Source organism: Panthera tigris, chromosome B4, assembly GCF_018350195.1.
Source record: "Panthera tigris isolate Pti1 chromosome B4, P.tigris_Pti1_mat1.1, whole genome shotgun sequence".
In the NCBI taxonomy this organism is placed as follows: Eukaryota; Metazoa; Chordata; class Mammalia; order Carnivora; family Felidae; genus Panthera; species Panthera tigris.
Genome location: NC_056666.1, coordinates 51,479,998 through 51,504,689, shown reverse-complemented (window position 1 = coordinate 51,504,689; position 24,692 = coordinate 51,479,998). Strand labels below are relative to the sequence as shown.

The following is a 24,692-nucleotide window of genomic DNA, read 5'->3' as shown; positions in this document are numbered from 1 at the left end:
GAATGAAGGAAACATGTAAAGATGCAGGTAGAGATGGAGTTATGTAGCTATAGGCCAAGGAATGCTAAAATTTGCTGGACCACCAAAAGCTAGGGAGCACCCGAGCGTTTCTCCCTCACAGACTCCAGAAGGAACAAATCCTAGTAACACATTGATTTTATAGTTCTGGTCTCCTGAACCATGAGAGAATAAATTTCTGTTGTTTTAAGCTACCTAGTTTTTAGTATTTTGTTATGGCAGCCCTAGGTAGCTAATATAAGCCCGAAGGTCTTGAAAAGGAGCTTGGGGAGGGATTTGTGTATGTGGTAGACAGATTAGTGCCCAGGACCCAATGCAAGAGTCTGAGGAGGGAGTAGCTACAACAGAGTCACCTGAGAGCCCAAGATTGAGACATCTTTTGTCCTGGGTATAAATTGCAGCCAGCAAAGGCTTTACTGAGGCTTCATCAGAGAGCACAGGAATAGTCTTAATAATACATGGTGCAGCAAAAACTGGGTCCATGGATTGATTGGCAGCTCCAGCTTTCTCTCTCTCTCTCTCTCTCTCTCTCTCTCCCTCCCTCCCTCCCTCTCTCTCTCTTTCTCTTTCTTTTTCTCTCTCTCTGACTAACCTAGATTTGACCTTTTCAAACTAAATAAGTCCTGAGAATTCTTGAACTATTTGGCCTTGGAGGTGGGTTAAGGGTCAAGAAGAAGATACAGAACATCCTATTAATAAGAGTCCCTGGATGCTTGAGTTATTAACCCTAAATGAAAAAACACCTAGTCAATGTGTTTATCCTGAGAAGGTGAAGCTGGCTCTGCTGCTTATACCATTATAACTAATGGGGCAGGTTAGATGTAGTTATTATCTTTAAATAGGTTCAGAAACTAAAACTTGGAGAAATTAGGTAACTTGCTTACTGTCACACAGTCCAGATTTAAAGTCAAGTCTGAATTAAGAGCCTGTAGTTTTAATGGTTATAGATCCCATTTCCTAGATCCACTGGGAAGCTACTGGATTTCCATCATCTCACATGGTAAATGTGTCCAGTAGACCAACGTTGGAACTGGGTCGGAGGGGGGGGGGGGGTGTCTGTACCCTGAACCAGAAGCAAAAGTCTGAATGTGGGCATAGAAATTAGAAAGGGCTGAATGGAGCTGGGAACCAGATGTGGGGTGTGCCAGACTGAAATGGGGCCTCAGCTATTGTGACAAGTTGAAACCATAGTGGGGGTTTCATGGGTGAATCCAGATGTAGCAGCCAGCTAGCAAGCATGGTTCAAATGGGACTGGGTTGTCATGGAAACAGAGACAGATCCAAAGGCCAGAACGTGGGATCCAAACCAGGTCAGAGCGAGACAGTGACTGAAGCCAATGCCAGAGCAACAGGGATGCACACATGGGCCCTGGGCACACGGATTTCCTCTGAATACCTGCCTGGTGCTCAGACTGGCTTTGGTTCCTGCTCACTGCGGGGGAGAGCTTTCTGGCCCTAGATTGCCTTAAAGGAACTCTTGTTCTTCTGACAAGTAAAAGCCCTTCTAGCACCTCTCTTTAACTGGCTTACTAGCCCCTGCTTGAATACATTTGATGACAAGTTTCCAAGGCAATGGGTCTGTCTTTAAACAGTTTAACTATGAGAAAGTGTTTTCTTATACAGTACTAAAACTTGGTCTTGAATCAACAGTGTTTTCTCTTCCTCCTGGGTGTCAGCCCCTAAATGTTTCTTCACAGAGGCTGGCTGGACAAATCTTCAAATTCTCAAATCTGAAACAGAAGAAATTCTAATTCACTAAGTCTGAGACCAAGCCGGAGAATCTGCATTTAGAAAAGCTCCCAAGGTGTCTCCAACATATAGCTTGAGTTGGAAACCACTCGTTTAACTTCGCTCATTAATTCCTGTTGATTCCTCCCTCCCTCCCTCCTTTCCTCCCTATTGGTTCAGCCCTCTGAATATTTCCACAAGCAACTGGGAAGGGCTGTCCCCCCTTCACCTTACTTGCTATCTTGGTGTAATCTCTCAGCATTGTTTACCTGTACTAGCCCAAACACTTCCCAATGGTCTTTCCATCTCCTTTCACTTTTTTTAAAACATTTATTTTATTTTTTTTAATTTTTAATTTTATTTATTTATTTTTTAAAATTTACATCCAAATTAGTTAGCATATAGTGCAACAATGATTTCAGGAGTAGATTCCTTAGTGCCCCTTACCCATTTATCCCATTCCTCCTCCCACAACCCGTCCCATAACCCTCTGTTTGTTCTCCATATTTATGAATCTCCTGTTTTGTCCCCCTCTCTGTTTTTATATTATTTTTATTTCCCTTCCCTTATGTTCATCTGTTTTGTCTCTTAAAGTCCTCATATGAGTGAAGTCATATGATATTTGTTGTTCTCTGACTGACTGATTTCACTTAGCATATAACCTCCAGTTCCATCCACGTAGTTCTTTTTGATTGCCATTGTATTGCTCCATTGTATATATATACCACATCTTCTTTAGCCATTCATCCATTGATGGACATTTGGGCTCTTTCCATACTTTGGCTATTGTTGATAGTGCTGCTATACACATGGGGGTGCATGTGTCCCTTCAAAACAGCATACCTGAATCCCTTGGATAAATACCTAGTAGTTCAATTGCTGGGTCGTAGGGTAGTTCTATTTTTAGTTTTTTGAGGAACCTCCATAGTGTTTTCCACAGTGGCTGCCCCAGCTTGCATTCCCACCAACAATGCAAAAGAGATCCTTTTTCTCCACATCCTTGCTAACATCTGTTGTTGCCTGAGTTGTTAATGTTAGCCATTCTGACAGGTGTGAGGTGGTATCTCACTGTGGTTTTGATTTGTATTTCCTTCATGATGAGTGATGTGGAGCATTTTTTCATGTGTCAGTCGGCCATCTGGATGTCTTCTTTGGAGAAATGTCTATTCATGTCTTTTGCCCATTTCTTCACTGGATTATTTGTTTTTTGGGTGTTGAGTTTGATAAGTTTCTTATAGATTTTGGATACTAACCCTTTATCTGATATGTCGTTTGCAAATATCTTCTCCCATTCTGTCGGTTGCCTTTTAGTTTTGCTGATTGTTTCCTTCACTGTGCAGAAGCTTTTTATTTTGATGAGGTCCCAATAGTTCATTTTTGCTTTTGTTTCCCTTGCCTCCAGAGACGTGTTGAGTAAGAAGTTGCTGTGGCCAAGATCAAAGAGGTTTTTGTCTGCTTTCTACTCGAGGATTTTGATGGCTTCCTGTCTTACATTGAGGTCTTTCATCTATTTTGAGTTTATTTTTGTGTATAGTGTAAGCAAGTGGTCGAGCTTCATTCATCTGCATGTCGCTGTCCAGTTTTCCCAGCACCACTTGCTGAAGAGACTGTCTTTATTCCATTGGCTATTCTTTCCTGCTTTGTCAAAGATTAGTTGGCCGTATGTTTGTGGGTCCGTTTCTGGGTTCTCTATTCTGTTCCATTGATCTGAGTATCTGTTCTTGTGCCAGTACCATACTGTCTTGATGATTACAGGTTTGTAGTATAGCTTGAAGTCTGGGATTGTGATGCCTCCTGCTTTGGTTTTCTTTTTCAAGATTGCTTTGGCTATTCGGGTCTTTTGGTATTCTGGTTCCATACAAATTTTAGGATTGTTCTAGCTCTGTGAAGAATGCTGGTGTTATTTTGATAGGGATTTCATTGAATATGTAGATTGCTTTGGGTAGTATCGACATTTTAACAATATTTGTTCTTCCTATCCAGGAGCATGGAATCTTTTTCCATTTTTTTTCTGTCTTCTTCAATTTCTTTCATAAGGTTTCTATAGGTTTCAGTGTATAGATTTTTCACCTCTTTGGTTAGATTTATTCCTAGGTATTTTATGGGTTTTGGAGCAATTATAAATGGGATTGATTCCTTGATTTCTCTTTCTGCCGCTTCATTGTTGGTGTATAGGAGTGCAACCGATTTCTGTGCATTGATTTTATATCCTGTAACTTTGCTGAATTCATGAATCAGTTCTAGCAATTTTTTGGTGGCATCTTTTGGGTTTTCCATATAGAGTATCATGTCATCTGTGAAGAGTGAAAGTTTCACCTCCTTCTGGCCAGTTGGGATGCCTTTTATTTCTTTGTGTTGTCTGGTTGCAGAGGCTAAGACTTCCAATACTATGTTGAATAACAGTGGTGAGAGTGGACATCCCTGCCTTATTCCTGACCTTAGGGAGAAAGCTCTCAGTTTTTCCCCAATGAGGATGATATTAGCGCTGGGTTGTTCATATATGGCTTTTATAATCTCAAGGTATGATCCTTCTATCCCTACTTTCTTGTGGGTTTTTATCAAGAAAGGATGCTGTATTTTGTCAAATGCTTTCTCTGCATCTATTGAGAGGATCATATGGTTCTTGTCCTTTTATTGATGTGATGAATCGCATTGATTGTTTTGTGGATATTGAACCAGCTCTGCATCTCAGGTATAAATCCCACTTGGTCATGGTGAATCCTTTTTTTAATGTATTGTTGGATCTGGTTGGCTAATATCCTGTTGAGGATTTTTCATTCATGTTCATCAGGAAAATTGGTCTATAGTTCTCCATTTTAGTGGGGTCCCTGGTTTCGGAATCAAGATAATACTGACTTCATAGAAAGGGTTTGGAAGTTTTCCTCCCATTTCTCTTTTTTGGAACAGCTTCAAGAGAATAGGTGTTAACTCTTCCTTAAATGTTTGATAGAATTCCCCTGGAAAGCCATCTGGCCCTGGACTCTTGTTTTTTTGGGAGATTTTTGATTACTAATTCAATTTCCTTACTGGTTATGGGTCTGTTCAAATTTTCTATTTCTTCCTGTTTCTGTTTTGGTAGTGCATATGTTTCTAGGAATTTGTCCGTCTCTTCCAGATTGCCCATTTTATTGGCATATAATTGCTAATCACCCCCTTTTTTAAAAGTTTATTTATTTTTGAGAGAATGAAAGTGGGGGAGGGGCAGGGAGGGAGGGGGACAGAGGATCTGGAAGTGGCTTTTCACTGACTGCATTGAAACAATGTGGGGCTTGAACTCACAAACTGTGAGATCATGACCTGAGCTGAAGTGAGACACTCAAACAACTGAGCTACCCTGGTGTCCCTCTATTCTTTTACCCTTTGAATTCATCCTTCTCAAGGTTGCCAAAGTAATCTTTTAAAATTGTATGTATGAGCTTGGCCTATCTTGTATCAAATCCTCTGCTCTCTCTTCACTGCAATAATAAACAGAATATAATAAAATAGGCAACCAATGGTGGATCAGGCCTTTGGCATTTAGGCCTTTGCCTGCCTTCCTTCTGTCCTGTGCCTTGGTCATGCCACAGCACTTGAGATTCTCCGTAGCTTCCTACTTTCTCAGGATCGTGTCTTTCCATTTGATTTTCCTTCACCCAAGAATGTTCCTTTCCTTGCCTGATTCATTTCCTATTTCTCCTTCTACATTCAGCTCAGGCTTGGCCCTCACAGTTAAGCTCTCCAAGACTCTGCTGCACCACACGATTTTGACTTGGCTATTTTGGCAATTTTTACCTTGGGATCATTTTGATTTCAGGAACATTTTTATACACTATCCTTTGTTTGATTTGCGTTCACTTCGATGGAGCCTAAAAAAGCAAAAAAAAAAAAAATAAATAAATAAATAAAAATAAATAAATAAAATAAATAAATAATTATTGACTTAAAATCTCCAAATCCTAAAGCACTTATTCTTACTCTGTTACTGACCTTTACAAGCACTGCTGACCCTCCCTTCTGTGGCTGAGGAAGGGATGTGGTTCAGGGATGGGGTGAAGATGAGAGCGAGAAGGAGCAGAGTCAGAGATGAAGGATGGGTCCATGATGGAGTGTGGATTAGGGTCAGATGGATGGTCAGGGGCTCCTGCTAATGTAAGAGTGTGACTTTTGTCATATATATATATATGATATTTTGATATACTTATTTCTAGTTAGCCCTGTGTTATGGGTTGAACTGTCCTCATCTTCCAAAGGTATTGCAGTCTCAACCTCAGTGCCTGTGAATGCAACCTTATTTGGAAATAGAATCTTGATCAAGTTAAGATGAGGCTGTTAGGGTGTGCCCTAATCCAATATGACTGCATCCTTATAAAAAAGGGGAATTTGGCTATAGAGACAGACATACACAGAAGAAAGGTAGAACAGCACATGAAGATGAGGGCAGAGATCTACGAGCAAAGGAGATCCAAAGATTGCCTGAAAACCATCAGGAAGTGCAGTGGAGACACAGAAAGGTTTTCCCTTTCAGGCCTCAGAGGAAACCTCCCCTCAGACATCTTGATCTTGGACTTCTAGCCTCTAGAACTGAGAGACTCTGAATTATGTAAGCTGCCCAGTTTGTGGTACTGCATTATAGCAGCCCTGGCAAACTAATACATCATGTAAAACAATTGTGTCAAGAAGACCTGGCCAAAGTGTCCTGTGTTAAGGTGACTTGTCTGTCCTCTGAACTCCAGAACATCATTACTCTATACGTTAATGGACTGAAACGTGTCTATCTTGGGCACAGGACCATTAGCTCTCTAAGGTCTTGCTTTTTATTGTATTGTCTTTAGTACCTACTGTATTGAGTCTAGATAATTTAGGAATAAGCCAACCACAGGGCCTGAGGATGCTGAGTTTGACAGGGGTTGAGCAGCTGGCCCGATTGTCACTATGCTCTGGTTTCCAGGCCATGTGCTTTCCATTACACGGTGAAGAGGTCTAGCAAATTCACTTGTAGAGTTTCCTCTTCAGGCTCAGTTTCCTCTGTTCCTTACGTGCACAGGTTGTCAAAGCTCTCATTATACTGGTCACTCTCCTCTGAATAGACTTGATCTTGAATAGGGACATCTAAACACCACACTCTTCTATCACCATCACCTTCCTTGATACAGACCCTAAGCTGGTGTTAATGTTGCTCAAGTCTGTTGGCACATTATGGCTTATTATGAATGCAATCTATCTCCTGTGCAATGCTTTTCTGCACAGAAAGTTGATCCAAGTCCCTCCAACTCTGTTCAGTTTCTGCAAGGTTTGCACTCACATATGCTTACTTTATAAGCTATCTTTGTAAATTTTACTCTGGTTTTCCTTAGTATTCTGGTTCATTAAGATAATTTTATATCTCAATATGTTGTCTTAATTATATTATAACTAGTCTTACCCAGCTTATTCAGTTTTGGGGCATCTGAAAATACAGTGAGAGTGTTGTTTATGTTTTCAAATCACTGCTAAAAATGTTGAACAGTTGGATGTTTACCCAGCACACAATAGCTGGGTAATCATCAACTTTCTGTTTTATTTTTTTCTGTGTTGCCTTGGCCCCTATCAGCACAGAGGTGGAAATCAGAACAAAGCCTTTCAGTATGATGCCAGGCAAGCAGCTATTTACACATACTTGGATACTTGATAGTGAGATTTTCGTGAGTTACAGATTTCTTCTTCACACAAATGATCGTCTGGTCTCAGCTGGGTGTGCCTGGCACTAGCCTCCCTCTTACCCAGCTGTTCTAATGGCACCTGGCAGGGTGATGGCTCTCCATTCTCAAATTTTCTACTTGTAGAGAAATTGGCCATTTTGTGTTTTTACCATCATTTAAAATCCTGTTGAAGATGATTTTATTTATTTTTTTATTAAAATTTTTTTTTAATGTTTATTTTTTGAGAGAGAGAGAGAGAGAAAGAGAGAGAGAGAGTCAGAGAGGGGCAGAGAGAGACACGGAGACACAGAATCTGAAGCAGGCTCCAGGTTCCGAGCTGTTATGACAGTACAGAGCCCATTGCAAGGCTTGATCCCATGGACTGTGAGATCATGACCTGAGCAGAAGTTGGATGCTTAATTGACTGATCCACGCAGCCACCCCAAACAATCCTGTTGAGGATGATTTTAAATAGTAATTTGGCCAGTGCCAACTTTTCTGACTCTGCCATCATCTCAGGTGCCAACTAGTAGGTAGATCATTTAGTTAACTTGGGATACAGTTCAGTAAAGAATGGGACCTGTAGAATTTGTCTTGGCTCGCATTTCAGCTCTGTTAGTTGACTGTGTGGCCCTAGCTAAGTTATGTAACCTCTCTGAGTTTCAGTGTTTTCATATGTGAAAAGAGGATATTAATACCTGTCATTATTAATGAGTATTAAATTGATTAATTTATGGTAAGTGCCTATCACAGAGACTGGCACAAGTAGGCATTTGAGAGACATCATCATCATCATGTACATCTTTTAAAAATACTAAGACTAAGGAGACTATTTGTGAAATACCTCAATTGTACTAATGGCTGCTAATATAAGAGCTCAATGCCCTTATCAGTCTTTGCATGAACATGGGCTTTACTGATATTATTTCACACATCTAAGGAATGCTTCCAAATAAATGGAATGGTTCACTTAATTGCCCAACTCCTTTCATGCTAAGTGGAATTGGTTTACTTTTTCTAGTATGTCTTAGAGACCTGTGAACATCCCAAAAGGGGTAATCTCAACAGAAAGCAGTCCAAACTTCCTGAAACTGAAGCTTCAAAAAAAAAGTACCCTACAAAGTCCTCAGAAGAATAAAGACTAATTCTGATGAGTTCTATCACGCACTATTAACTAAATAGGAATATTTCCTTGACATCTGTACATTTGACCAACATACCCATTTAAGGATAGTAAAGAAATTGTTCTTCCATGGGGTTGGCTTTATGGTTCAGTTTTTCCTTGTTTCATTCTGCCCACTTGCTTTTACCCCTTTTATTTTGTTCTCTTGAAAAGCAGGCTTGTCTTTCTGTTTTTTGCTTTTGTCAGATTAAGGACGAATGGCAGTATAGGTTAGTAAATACTTATCTGTCCTGTGATGTGAGAATTGCTATAATCATGACTGAAATCAATCATCAAACCAGTGTTCAATTGAGTAAGCTTTTATTGTACACCTTTTTATATGCAGATGCTGTGCCAAGGCCTCTAGGGGATTCGAGGATGATCAAGTGTCGGTTTCTGTCCTCAAAACAATTAAGAGGGAAGAGGGACAATTCCAGCAGAAATTGTCTGAGCAAAGGCACCTGGGAGGCCACAGGAATTTACAAGATGCTCACAGAATAGCTTTAGAGGAAATGATTTGTTTTGGGGGAAGAGGAAGTTGGAAGAGGAAAGCCAGGGCCTGACTGTGAGGGCTTGATGGTAATTATTTTGCATGCTATTTTCAATTTGATAATTGATCTAATATACCAAGTGTCAGTTTTCATTGAACGAAACACTGAAATAGTGGGCCTCAAATGAGATGGAATCAATGTTAAACAGCTTTTGGTATGTGTATCTGTTAGTTTCCTCCGTGTTAAATTTGCTTGTCTGACATATCACTACGTATTAATTAGTAATGAAAGCACTCAAAAACTTCTAATGAAAAGCTCCACAGATTGACAACTCAAAAGTCAGGCACTTCTTTGTCTCTAAATTTTAAGTGCTTTTCCCCTCTGTACCATCTGTTACACATCTTCAAGTCTTCAACAAACTCAAAGTAGTTGGACTATGTCCCATTATTTCAGTTGGACGGGATTGAGAAATTGATTGTGACCATGGGAATTGAATAAGAACAACATTGAGCCCTGATTTTAGGACTAATATTTAGCATTTGGTAGTTACTAAGAATTTCAGAGATGGCTAGCCCATAGGCAAAATGAAATCTTGATTAAAAAAGCAAACAAAATGTTAAACTTTTAGAGAGAACATGGTAGGTAGATGGTTGATTCCAAGGTCCAACCTGAAGCATCCTTTATTATTCAAATGTTTGTTTACTTCTCTTTCTTTTCCTGGAGATGGCACTCCCTGGTTCTCTGGGTTCTCTGGCTCTTTGTATAGGCTGCTGGCAGCTTTAGGGGTAGTTTTCCTTCACACATCAGGTATTACATTAGGCACTTATCCTAAGATTAGAGCTCACACCATCATATCTACAGGATCTCTCTGTTGACCTCAATTTTTTTTTCTGTTTTGTCTCAAGTCAGAGAAAAATGTATGGTGAGAGATAGAATGAACTCTTTTTTTCTAACAGTGTTCATAAGTCTGGTCCAAATCCATAAGCTTTCTTTTTACTTATGACCATAAATTTTTAATGATAAACTCTAGTATATAAGAATTGACACAGTTTTTTCTCCCCTTAAGTCAACTTAAATCTGCCTTTGAGCTCCCATCTTGTTGGCACTGGCAGCAAATTTAATCTTTAGCATCATCTGCTCTCTACTTCACCAGATTGTACAAAATTCTGAGGTATTTTAAGCTGCACCAAAATATCAAGGTAGCTTGTATTTTACTGATAACCTCTGTGATGCCTATTGTTCAAGATCATTCCAAGTCTAGCAACTGTGCTGCTTTTGTTTTGAATGTGGGGACATGGAAATCATGACTTTTAATGAGGGCTCAGTGTCCCTGACTGACTACATAGTAATGGCTTGGGCTACCTTGTCAAATTACTGCTACAGAGCAGGGCTGTTCTTGGGACAGGTGCGCCTCTGTTATCTGTATGCTTCTCTTAACTCTGTTCTCAAGTCATGGGTCTTTTTCTCTCTATCCTTCCAGACACTGGCATAGTATCTTCAATGAAATCAGTCTTTTGCTGACTTCAAAACATTTGAATCAGCACAGCAAAGCATTTGAACCAGAAATTCAAATATCTGCTTGGTAACATGGGAAGAAAATAGAAGAGCAGCCTAAAATAATTAAATACCAATAAATTAACCTGCTTGATTGTCATTGAAGGTAGTGCGATTCTTTTTAAACAATTTTTTTTAAAGTTTATTTATTTATTTTAGGGGGAGAGGGGCAGAAAGAGGAGAGAGAGAGAATCCTAAGTAGGCTCTGCACTGCCCTGCCAGCACAGAGCCCCATGTGGGGCTTGAACCCATAAAACCATGAGATCATGACCTGAGCTGAAACTGAGTCAGACGCTTAACCAACTGAGCCACCCAGATGCCCCGAAGGAAGTAAGATTCTCAGTGAGATCTACGTTCTCTCCTAAAATTTTTTCTCTGGGTTCTATTACCTTCAATATTTTCCATACATCTGAGGTATTTTTAACATTTTAAAGCTGCTCTAGAACTCCAATAAAAACACCATTGTCATATCTCTGCCTGAGGATCTTTAACCTTTTTGAATAATCATAACTGCATTATAATAGTATAACTTCTCTGTTGTGTATGTGTGTGTGTATGTGTGTGTGTGTGCATGTGCATGCAATGTATTACTGGAAAGAAAACAATTTTACGTTAGTTGATCATAAACACATGGGGTCCAGAGGATGGGGGAGGGGCACAACCAAACATTTCTGTACTTCTTTTCTTCTCCTGCTGAGTTATCACTTCAGAGTTATTCTTTCTTACTTGGGTTTCTGAAAAAATTTTCCCTCCTCGGTCTCTATCCTGCACAGGTCCCAGCTCTGCTTGTGCACAGAGAGGTCAAGGTCATGATCATCTTTGTTCTGGACTGGAATGGCTGCCATTGATTCTTATTCCTGTGGTAGTTATTAGTATTGTTCCCTCTCAGTACTGGCACATGGTAGGATCACACTTCCTTAACAACTTTGTAGTTAGGCATGGCCATGTGACTTGCTTTGGCCAATAGAATGTGAGCTGAAGTGATATGTGTCACTTTACTAGCTAGTGCCTGCCTGGTTTCTTGCTGCCCCACCCCACTCTATAATTCATCAAGGAAGCCTATGTTAAGATAGACCTCCCCTTTGCATCATCTTTGAGTAACTACAGTGAGAGTAATTCCAGTGTTGGTTCACATTGCACATATTGGGGGGAAGGGATGAGAAGTATGTGTTCTGTGTTTAGTCACTGAGATTTTGGGGTTGATTTTTACTATGTATAACCCAGCCCATGCTGACTGACACAGTCCTCTTTAGGAGCAGATTGGCTATTTCAGATTTTTTTTTGGAATGAAGCATCTAAAAGATACAAAATAAATATCTTTATCTTACTAATATCCACCAATTCTTTGACTTTTTTTTTTTTTAAGCTTATGATGTCTCTGCCTCTTTATTTGTGTCTTCTAAAGATCCCTTTCTATCTGGGCAAGTGCAGATAAAATGAAAGGAAGAGAATGAGTCGGGTAGACAATTCCTTTGTGCCACAATTGGCTTGGGCACTGGCAATCTCCATTTTTTCACAGCTTCATATTTCTTAAATGACCCATACATAACAAACACTTTATACTTCACTTTTCTCTTTTTTTTTGCTAAGCTATTTGATTGTTCTGAGATTGGAAACCTCAGGAATTCCAATGATCCAAGAGCAAAAAGGCAAGATAAAATTTTTCCATACTAATGTGGTTGCTCTGCCTGTGTTAAACACAAAACCTTCAGGTCTTGCACAGGTACACAGCCAGATGCTTTTCATTCAGCCTCATAAATGATTATCGGTGGCTTACTGTGTACTAGGGATATTCCTAATTATAATCAGTGATGGTTGCTCTGAGTAAAAATTGCAAGGATATATAAAGGCAAACATAACAGAGAACTGATCTATTTGGGGGTAACAAAGTCATTTGTGAAAAACCAATATTTGAGTTGAGAGCCAGGAGGATGATGGGAAGGTGTTGGGAGCTCAGAGTTTCTGCAGAAGTAAGTAGCTTTTGCAAGGAGTCTGGAGGAGTCATGAAACATTGGAAAAAGAAAAAGAAGGCTTGTGTAAGCTGGAGCACAGAACTTAGTGAATGATGTACGATGAGACTGAACAAGTAGCCAGGGCCAGACTTTATAGAGCCTCATAGACAATGTTGAAGATTTGATTATTTTATTTTATTTTATTTTATTTTATTTTATTTTATTTATATTATTTTATTGTATTAATTTTATTAAAATTTTTTTAAATGTTTATTTATTTTTGAGAGAGAGAGACAGAGCATGAATAGGGGAAGGGCAGAGAGAGAGGGAGACACAGAATCTGAAGCAGGCGCCAGGCTCTGAGCTGTCAGCACAGAGCCCAACATGGGGCTTGAACTCACAAACTGTGAGATCATGACCTAAGCTGAAATCGGATGCTTAACTGACTGAGCCACCCAGGTGCCCCTATTAATTTTATTTTTAAAATATTTATTTATTTTGATAGATAGCAAGAGAATATACACACACAAGTGGGGACAGGAAGAGGGAGAGGGAGAGGAAAGGAGAGGGAGAGGGGGAGGGGAGAGAGAGAGAGAGAGAGAGAGAGAGAGAATCTCAAGTAGGCTCCATGTTGTCAGTGTGGAGCCTGACTCCAGGCTCTATCTTACAACCAGTGAGATCATGACCTGAGCTGAAATCAAGAGTCAGACACTCAACCAACTGAGTCACTCAGGCGTTCACCAATTTGGTTATTTTAAAAGTTGTGGAAATCCTTTGAAAGATGGATATTTTAGACTTACTATTGACACCACGAGATTTGAGTTTGTGACTACATTTAAATTGCCTTATTTATTTATTTATTTATTTATTTATTTATTTATTTATTTATTTATATATTTTGAGAAAGAGAGAGAGAGAGAGAGGGTGGGGCAGAGAGACAGGAAGAGAATCCCAAGCACGTTCTGTGCTATTAGCATGAGGCCTGATGCAGGGCTCAAATTCACAAATCCGTGAGATCATGATCTGAGCTGAAATCAAGAGTCAGATGTTTAAGTGAATGAGCTGCCCCCATTCATTCATTTAGATTTCATATGGATTAAAAAATGGGCTGTTGTATTAGCTAGGGTGACCTATATATAGAGAAATAGAGACCTATATAGAGAAAATACAAGGAAGTTGCATAAAACAAGCTTAATCGTCTGTAGCTTGCTTTGATCTGGCAGCCAAAGTGTGGGGCTTAGGGTAGCATAGTGTTATCTGACTTTATTGGACCAAGGCTAGGATGGGCAATAGAAGGACTTATCTTCTTAGCATATTTTCCCAGGGACAGGGTGCATCCTAAATTACAGATTTAGTGAGAGAAATAAGGCAGGGATTTATATCTATATCTATATATCTATATCTAGTCTATACCTATATATTGATCTATAGTCCAAGTTTTTACAAGCCTGAGACCAAATGTAGCAAAAGGTATGTTTAGATGTGGGAAGTTTTCAGGGGAAGTTTACCGGTTTGTTTGTTTGTTTATTTATTTATTTATCCATCCATCCAGTTTTATGGAGCTATAATTGACATATAACATTGTATAACTTTAAGGTGTACAACATGAGGATTTGATAGATGTATATTTTGTGAAATGATCACCACAACAAGTTAAGTTAACATCCATTACCTCACCTAGAGAAAAATTGTTTTCTTACTTGCAATGAGAACTTTTAAGATCTACTATTTTAGGAAGTTTCAAATATACAATACAGTATTGTTAAGTATAGCTAGGTCACCAGTTTATATTGAAATATATTGCCCAGGACTCACACAAACTCTCCTTTATGTTTGGTAGCAGCTGAATCATATTTTAAAATAGTCTGAACTCAACTTTTGAGCTTTTATTGTAGGAAGCAATTCCGCATTGTCAGGAAGCTGAATTGAATGCCCTATAGATCATTTCCACATATGACTTTCCGTTTTACAAAACAAATCCATATTCATTCCAATGATTTCCCCTTCATTCTTTTCAAACTCCCAAGCAGAAAAGATTAGATTCAAGTTTCCTGTCATAAATTACCCAGTTTTAACTCAGTAAATTTGCATAAGCCCCCAACACCAAACTTCCTACTAGTTGAAAAAATATAGCATGTATGTATCTCATTATCTATTCATAGATTTTCAAATTATATATTATCTAGCTTTTTATAGGATATAACTATGAAAAGATCAGCTTCCATCCTCACAGCAAAGATAGAGCCAGAGGTGTGGGCTACTTAATGAGCCTAGGTTCCATGAATCAGAGCCCAGAAAGGACCAGGAGAGGTGAAGAATAAGCTAGAATCCCAGAGGAGCCAAATTTAAAACAGAACTTTGCAAGAGTGTCTTGACATGAGGACTTGTGTTAAGCATAAGAACCGAGCCATTAGCCCATGTTCACTCTGTAGTTAGCTGATGTTTGGTTATCAGAATTGGTGACAAAGTCCTTTAAGGGACTCTGGAGATCCTTGCCTGGAGATTGGATGTCGGACTCAGGGGCACTTAGTTGCATGTGCCCTGGCAGAGTGAAGATGTAAGTTTATAGTCCTCATTCTTACTTTGACTTTATTGCACTTCACTCCATTGCTACTGCCCACCATGTGTTCTCATTCCTCTCCTCCTGTGCTTATCATTTCCTCCATTCAATTTAAACCAATGGGCTTATTTTCTTTGTACAATCAATTTTCTTCTTCTGAAATCACGTCTTTCTTTGTCCTCTAAACAGACCACATCTATCCTTCTTGGATTTTCTCGAATTCTTTCTTCTTCAGAAAGCCTGTTATGACTGTTATTCAGTCCCTTCTCCCCACAACTGCCCTCTTTCTTTGAAGATCTATTGTTCTTAGAATCAACATCACCGAATTTCATGCCTTACTGTTCTCATTTTTTATTTTTTTTTTTATGAGACTTGTTGTATCTCTTCAATGAGCTATAAGATTCCGTAAGACAGGGGCCATGTCACATACCTTTTTTGCTTGAACAGGCTTCAGCTGGGCATAAAGCAGGTACTAAAAACCTGTTGACTAATTACATTGCTTTCTCTTTTCTTCCTGTCAGGGTTGTGCTATATTATTTGAAGTTCTTAGTTCAGCTGCTACTGGAATAATTTCACTGTAACAGCACGGGTCTTGCCAAATACATTAAAATAAAATACTTTGCAAATATAAATCTCTTAGTAATATAGCAAATGAATTCTACATTTTATAGATCACCAGTTTCCCAAGTATTTATTGAACTTTTGTAAAAATCACACCATTTGCTATAATAATAATAATAATAATAATAATAATAATAATAATATATTTTTCTGGATATAGGTGAATTTCATGTCTATTTTAACAGATCAGGTTAAGAGCACTTATATAATTTAAGTAGAGAGATATCTTAGGTTTACAGAAAATGTGCCTGAAAAAAGTAGTCTTTTTAAGACTTAGAAATAAGGATAAATAAGAATAAGGGTAAACCTTTATTTCTGTAAGATATTTAGGTTTTAATGTATTATGATATATCCACAATGACTAGTATATTAATAAATAATTCTTATTATCTGTTTCAACACTTACTGTAATTCTTTCCAGCTTATATTGATAATTTCCATGAAATTATTAAGTGAAATATTGGTCTGCTGACCATTGCTAGGAAAATTAGATTTTCCTAAAATTCCTGATTTTATGGGTTTGGGGATGTGAAAAATATGAAATTAATTTAGTCCCTTTAAATAGAAAGATAGATGTTTGGCTACTTGGAATGATCTAAAACATATTTTGAAAATAATATATGTTCATGCAGAAAATTAAATACAAAAAATGTAAAGTGGAAAATAAAAGTCATCAATGACCCTAACCTCTGAGATATCTACTATTAACATTTTAGTGTTTCTAGCTTTGTTTAAAGTCAGCATTTGACTGTACACATAAAATACATCTTATATTTTTGTCCTTAGTTACATGGAAATAAAGATAAATGAAAATATTTATAAAAATTTTTAAAGTTATAAAAATATGAGTGCATCTCATGGACTTTAAAGATATTTTTTTTGCTGTGACAAGTTAGTAAAATGTCTAGCTTCTAGCTAGTTCCAGAGTTTTAACTTTTAGCATTATATCTAGATGCAAAGTTACTAATTTCTGACCTTGAAGAAGGTTTTTTTATTTTTGATAAATATTTTGCAGCCTTTTGAATAAATTGTTTCACACAGGCTAGAACATATGCTCTAGTTAGGATTAGGGACACAGTGATTTTCCCTTTAAATTTGCAGTGAATTTTAAGTGTTCAAGAAACATGCCAGATTGACAGATGCTACCTTAGAAGACATCAATAAACACTGATAAGGACACAGAAAAACCGATCTGCTTTGAGCACACTCAGAAATAGCAGGCAAGAACTAGAAAGCTCAAAACATATGGGGGTAGCATATCAGCAAAAGACGTTTAGCAAACAACAGAGATAGAAGATAATTATTAAAAAATTGTGTTATGGTGGACTATTAGCAACTGTATACACACTGGTAATAGCTGAGATTCTTCTCACGTTTGTTATTTTGGAATGATTATGTGGGCAGCTTCAAGTAATTAACCCTTATTTTTGGAAATATATACATATGTTGGAAGTGGTTTAGAAACAAATGACAAAATATTAACATCACCAGGAAAATCAGATATCAGGATCCAATTATAAATATGTTTAGATTGATGTACAAATGTCTATAGCATTTTGCCATTTAAGCGAAATGTATGAAGTTCAACCTCAGAGCATAAGTTAAGGTGACTCAAAATCTAAACCACGCTGATATTGATATCATATATATATCATATATGCCTAACACCTCCTTCAACTATGTGGGACTGACATCTTATAATAAGGCATTTTCCAAAAGTATGTTTCCACAATTTTCTTGTTTCCTTGTTTCCTTGATTCTTGGTAGACCAAGTATTTATTCATGTTGGTTCCAGCATGAAGGGAAGAGATTCACTCTTGCTCACCACACATTTGTGAAATAACTTCTTTAACAAATATGACTGACTGAATGAATACATGAGGAAAGCAGACCCTTTAGTTTGCAGCAGTCACGCATATGAAGGCAAATGCTGTATACAACCAGAAATAATGCTCCGGTTGGGAAGAATATGAATTCTCTTCAAGAATCATCCAAAAGTAGTTCTTGAGAAAAATGTAAAGGCAAGTTAATGAGAAATGCAAAACAGAGAGCAACTGTGATAGGGAAATGGGTGGAGTAATTTGATAAGCTTTAATTATATCCCAGCCTAGAGAAAAAGGTTTTCTATACACGCAGATTACAAGAAGAGCACAGACTGGGAGCAGAGGCTTATTTTTGCAATCCTACTGAGAGTCACCCTTCATTCGGATCAAGAGTGGCTTGGCTTCTACACGTAGCCCAGCTGTGTCTCCACCCACTGGGGGAAGAAGGGTGTCAAGACAATTATCCTGCTAATTTATCTAGAAACGACAAAATTGTAGACACAGTTGTCTCATTTCCCCCTGAATTATCCAGGTGGGGGGTCCTGCATGATTAAGTTTCTGAGGAAATCTTTCCTCCTCTTCATTTTGCATCTGCATCTGCAGCAGACCCTTCCTCCAATCTCGGCAGCTGAAATTTGCCTACTGCTGAATACTTTGTATCTTGTACCTTTACGGTTTGCTCCGGAGGTCACGAGCTGTGGATCTGAGAAATTCTATGTTCAAACACATGCACACATGCACACACACACACACACACACACACACACACTCACAAAGTAGAGATCCATTCCCATAATTCTGCTTTGATATACATTTTATAAGTGCCAAATGAAAAGCAGAGGCTTCTATTAGGTGGACCAAGGTTCAGTGGAGGCTTAATTTAATCTTTTTCTACGTAGATTTTATGGTCTTTGATGGGAAGGACCATGCCATAATATTTCTCATCAAAACCTCCCTAACACTTAACACGGTGCTAGTCACACAGCTGTTTTTAAATAAAGTACTTTTGAAATGGAAATGTTCATTTAGTGTTTATTTAATGGGACATCAGTCTTTAGCAGAGTTTTGTAGAGTACCTAATGTGTGAAGCTGATAAAGGGATGGTAGCATGTTACCTTAGTCCGTTTGGGCTGCTATAACAAAATACCACAGATTGGATTGCTTATAAGCAAAGAAATGTATTTCTCATGGTTCCAGACGTTTGGAATCCAAGATAAAGATACGAGTATAGTCAGGTTCTGGTGACAGCTCTCTTCTGTGTTTGTGGACTGTGGACTTCTTACTGTGTCCTAACATGGGTGGAAGGGGCTGGAAAGCTCTGTGGGGGTCTATTATAAGGGCACTAACCTCATTCATGAAGCCTCCATCCTCATGGCCTAAGTACCTCCCAAAGGCCTTACTCCTAATAGCATCACCTGGGTGACTAGAATGTCCACATATGAATATTTTGGGGGGAACACAAACATTGAATGTATAGCACATGTTTTATAAGGACTGACTTAGCCTATCTTAATCTCTTCATTCTGTGTCAAGGACAGCAGAAACAAAGCCAGGCTGAGACATGGGGCTCCCTAGATGATTATAATCACTTTAGTGATTCTTCACATTGCTGTTCTTTGAATATTCCTTCTAACATTTACTTTGAGAAGTTACTGCTTAAGATGTGAGAAAAGGATAAAGAAAGAGAACCAGTTGTGGCAGTTCTCAGCTTTTCTAGAATAATCAGTTGGTCACCTTTGGACAATTTGCATTCCTCTCTTAGCAAAGGGAAACAAACAAACTGTGGTCAATCAGATGTAGCTTCCATAGAAGGAAGGCAGTATCAGCTGGTTGTTACAATGTCTGACCTCCTCGAATCTTTCACCTTCCAAGTTTATTTATTCCTTCCATCTATAACCAGTTTTCTCTGAGAAGAATTCAAGTAAAAACAAATTCCTACATTTCATTCCTGTCCAGTGACACTTAGTGACTCTTTTAGAAATGGTCACTACGTACAGTTTTTGGCTTAAGGGCAGAATTCAAGATACGGAAAGTTTGGATAAACCATTTTGCTTCAGGATGTGGCTAACTCATGTGCTACAACACAAGTGAAATATCCTGGGCTCCATCTAAGGTCTCCCCTTACCTTTGGAGATGACTTTTTGGAGGTGAACAATAAGAGATGAAAAATAGGAACTGCTTGGACTGTAATTATTTTTTTCCATCTTCCTGAGCTTTGCTTGGGGGAATGCCTGACTTATTGAAGAGTCTGTATTCTAGACCACTCTCCATGATGAATGTGGCCGGGGAAGCTGGGCAGGTGACAGTGTCCTAGGGCTTCTGGAGGATACATTTTCAGCAACTTGGAATCAGAAGCCAGGAACAGAAGGGCCACAGATAAAGTTGCACTTAGCTTTCTTTATAAAATTTTACACTGTTAATCCTTAATCATAATTCTGGTATTAAAATGTATTGGTTTGAATCTACATTAGCATCCTCTGGGATTTAGAAGCAATTACATTTAAAAATGGAATTGCGGTCCACACATAAACAGGAATGATCTTTAAAGCAAATTAAACAAAGGCTCTAATTGCAAATCCATTTAATTTACAGACAGAGAGAATTAACCTTTGGTTCATTGGTAAATAAATATGCAGAGAAACAATAATCCACAATTTAATAACATGAACAAAGTATTTCTTATAAGCTTCAAGGTTGATGTTTGATCATAGTTGCCATGTTTCCATATCATTTCACCTTTTGAATTTTAAAAGGTTTGAAAAGAAATTAGTATGTGGACAGAAAATAATGAGTTCTAAGTTAGATTCTGGTTACTCTTCCTCATTTATTATGACTGGAGATTATTATCTCACAGGAGGATGAATGGTGTAAAAACTGAATTTAAAAAAGTTTCTTTCATACTGCTTTTAGTTTATTAAATGTCCTCATCATGTAGAGTGTCCTGGAATTAGGAATAATTTAATTTGGAGCCTCCACCAATCTTTCCCACTCCATATAACTTGAAAAACTGCCCTGAGTTTGTAAATATCCACAGTAAATTCACATCAGTCATTTTGTTACACTCAGTAAGATAGTTAAATAAAACTTCTCTCTTTTAGGAGTGATTTATAGAAAACTGAGATTCACCAAATGAAGGTGTTGAGACTTGGATATAGAAATTCAATGTACTGGGGTGCCTGGGTGGCTCAGTCAATTAAGTGTCTGACTTTGGCTCAGGTCATGATCTCATGGTTCATGGGTTCTAGTCCCGCATTGGGCTCTGCTGACATCTCAGAGCCTGGAGCTTATTTTGGAAGCTGGGTCTCCCTCTCTCTATGCCCCTTCCCCACTTGTGCTCTGTCTCTCTCTCTCAAAAATAAATAAACATTAAAAAAAGTTAAAAAAAAAGAAATTCAATGTACTATAAAATTTGGCTTCTACATTTTATTAAAGTCATTTCCTTTATTCCTAAACTAAATATTATACTGTAGTTAGGTTGAACTGGATAAGCTGAAGTTAACAAGCAAGTTATGATCCCTTTAACTAGCTAATAACTCACTTAATAATGGGAATATATGTTTGATCAAAGAGAATTAAAAGAAAAACTTCCTTGTTCATATCATGAAACAGCAGTGACAGGAAAAAAGTGGTACAGATATAAACTCAAACTACCTTCTTGTACTGAATATTTTTGTTACATCTGTTAGTGAGACAGAAATGTTATCAGTGATCTTTTCAATGAGTGTCAGAGTTTCTCTTAAACTTTGGAAATGATTTTCAGAGGAGTCCAAAAAGTTTATTTGTTTGTTGCTGTATAATGAAACAACCACCATTTCGTTGTCTCTGTACATTTAGTGAGCTCAGCTGGAGGTTTCTTCTGCTCGATGTGATCTTGGCTAGGGCTGTCGTTATCTGGAGACTTGACTGAGCTGGAACGTCCAATGTGGCTCACTGACATGACAGATATCTTGATGGTGATGGCTGGAAGATTGATGTCAGCTGGAATGTTGGGATGCCTCTGCATCTCTCTCTCCAAGTAGTCTCAAAACCTCTTTTTCTCCATGTGTGTGGATTCTCCGTATGTGGGCTCTTTATGTGGCTGCTCCAATAGAATTGCTGGACCTAGTGGCTCAGAGGTCCTAAAAGTCCAAAAGTAGCAACTTTTGTGCCTAGAACTGGCACAATATTCTTTATGCTGCATTTGTTGGTTAAAATGAGTCACAGAAATAGCTCATTTTAATGTGGGAGGGGACAACAGAAGGTAGAAATACAAGGAGGTGTGAGTCATTGGAATCGTTATTAGAGACTAGTTACCACATTCATTCATATGTATATGTATATACACACATATATACATTCATATATATACATACATACATATATATGAATGAATGTGGTAACTAGTCTCTAATAATGTATATGTATATAAATGTGTGTGTTTATCATATATATACGATCATAAAGGTATGCATGTATATATATAAATTATATATAAAAATATATAAATAATATATATTAATATATATAATTATAATTATAATTAATACATAATATATAAATATATATATAAATCATATATATTTATATATATATATAAATTCAATGTACTATAAAATTTGTGTGTACACACACACACACACACACACATCCCTTCATGATCATAACATGTTTATTGTAGGCCACCAATCTTGACTTGGTGAATTCATTCTGCCTGGCTAAATTGTGAAGCTGTTCATATGAAATAGGTCATGGTATGGCCAAAGATTTTAAACATGTATCAATCAGGGTGCAGTCAGAATATCAGATTTACCAAAAGTAGTGTGGGCTGAATTATGTCCCCCCAAATTCATTTATTGAAGCCCCTGTACCTCAGAATGTAATGGTATTTGGAGACGGGGCTTTTAAAGAGGTGCTTAAGTTAAAATGAGGCTATTATGATGGGTCCAAATCCAATGTTGCTCATGTCCTTATAAGAAGAGAAAATGTGGACACACAGGAGAGAAACCAGGAACGCACATACATGGAGCAAAGACCATGTAAAGAGGCAGCAAGAGGGCAGCCATCTGCAAGCCAAGGATAGAGGCTTCAGAGGAAACCTGTCAAGTATCTTGATCTTGGACTTCCAGCCTCCAGAACTGTGAGAAAATAATTCTGTTGTTTAAGTCATCCAGTCTTTGATGTTCTGTCATGGCAGCCCTAGCAAACTAACACAAGTTAATACAAGAGGTTTTCCATAGAAATTGGAACTTACATGGGGCACCTAGGTGGCTTAGTCGGTTAGGCATCTAAATCTTGATTTCAGCTCAGGTCATTATCTCACAGTCATGACATTGAGCTGTGTGTTGGGTTCCATGCTGGTTGTGGATCCTGCTTAAGATTCTCTCTCTCCCTCTTCCTCTGCCCCTCCCCTGCTCATGCATATGTATACTCTCTCTCTCTCTAAAAGAAAATAAGAAAAAGAGAGAAATTACAACTTACACAAATGTGAGAGAGGTAGAGAAGTGAAGGAAGAGAAGAGTCAAAGGTCAGAAAAAGTCACTAATCACAATAGTTTGGAACAGGGATTCTCAAAATGATATCTGGGGACACATTGGCATCTTGAAACCAAAGCCTCCTCCAGGAAGTCTACAAGGTCAAAAATAGTTTAATAACAATATTAAGCTATATTTTCCTTTTTCTCCTTTCATTTTTCATGAGTATATGGTGGGAAATTTCAGAGGTTACATTACTTGAGATGACACATTGAGATGGAATATGTATGTGTATTTTGTATTTTAACATTTCTCAGTTTTAATTTATAAATTGAGAGATACAACCCACATAAAATAAAGCTCTTTGGGGGTCTTCAGTACTTTTTAAGAGTGCAAAGGGGTTCGAAGTTCAGTTTGGAATCTCAGACTTGAAGCTTTGGTGATAATATGCATGTTGAAGTTTGTAGGTCAATCCCCAAAGCTGTGTGTCTGGTCAGCGGAATGGAATTGCAAAATGGAAGCTCATGGAGAAAATCTGTGGAAGTTGCTACCTCCATGGGGACCGTAGTCAGACTTTTGGTGAGTGGCTTGGAACCCCCAGCAATGGGCAGGCCAGGAATCAGGAAGACCAGCAGGAACTTGAAGCTCTCCAGACATTTCTAAATCTGTCACTATGTTTGACTGCCATGGCTTGTTAAAAGTAATGGCCTCTGCTTCACTTCTACCTATCAAAATTCTTATAAATTTCTGTCCTAGTCAACTTTAATCCAGAACATACTTAGTTCCAAGTCATGGACAGGAGAGGAAATATGCTAATTAGACAAAATGAAGCTTAGCATAATCTACTTCTTTTTCAATTTATCATTCCATATACCTTTTTAAAAATTAAATTTAACTTCCAGTAAAGATGTTAGAAAAATCATGCTTCTGTATAGCATGATGAAACTATCCCTTGTACAAAGAAAAACATGCTAATCTTGTCCTCAAAAATAAAACCAAAGTCCCAGGTGCCATTTTATTCTTTTGGGGGAAGTTTATTCTTCTAGCTGCATCACATTTTCCATTTGATAATTTATAATTAAATCATGATGTGTGGGGCAAATCATCATTAATACTTTAAGTTGGGCAGTAGGTAAATGGCAGAGGGGAAAGTTGATTCATATCTATTTGAATGTATTCATATCAAAGCAAGGAAGAAATACTGATAAGTATTATAGTTCTAGAGTCTGTAATTGATAACATGGACAAAGCTGGTATTTAAAAGTTCCCTCTTCCCCTCCTCATTCCCTATCCTCTTTACCCTTAGCAAATACTTGAGCTGGTCAAGCTTCCCTGTGCTCCATTGTGTTAACCAAAGGGTCTCTAAAGTCAATAGTCTTGCCTGTATTGGGTTGCTGTCCTTGTCCATGAAATTTCACCACAGAATGTGAGATGCTAAATGGCACCACAGAGAGCTTTGTAGATTCTGGGCATACTCCTCCCTGCCCATATTGTATAAGTAGAAATCCAGTTTCCCTTTCATAATCAGAATCAACCACAGTCAATGCAGTAACCTCCTTCTTTGCTAGTTATTTCAGTGGGATAAGAGCCCAAAGTGTCCAGGTAGCAGTCTCAGTCTTCAGTTCAAAGAAACTATTTTTGTGTCCCCTGGTGGAAGCAGTGCTCCCTTGGGAACT

At 38.1% G+C, this 24,692-nt stretch overlaps 1 long non-coding RNA gene across 1 annotated transcript; it reads left to right on the top strand.

Moving 5' to 3' along the window:
* The first annotated feature begins 7,839 nt into the window (after positions 1–7,839).
* Positions 7,840–10,662, top strand: LOC122240082. Its single transcript, XR_006219404.1, has 3 exons — positions 7,840–7,932; positions 8,912–9,144; positions 10,537–10,662. It is a non-coding gene; the product is annotated as an uncharacterized LOC122240082 (long non-coding RNA).
* The last annotated feature ends 14,030 nt before the right edge of the window (positions 10,663–24,692 follow it).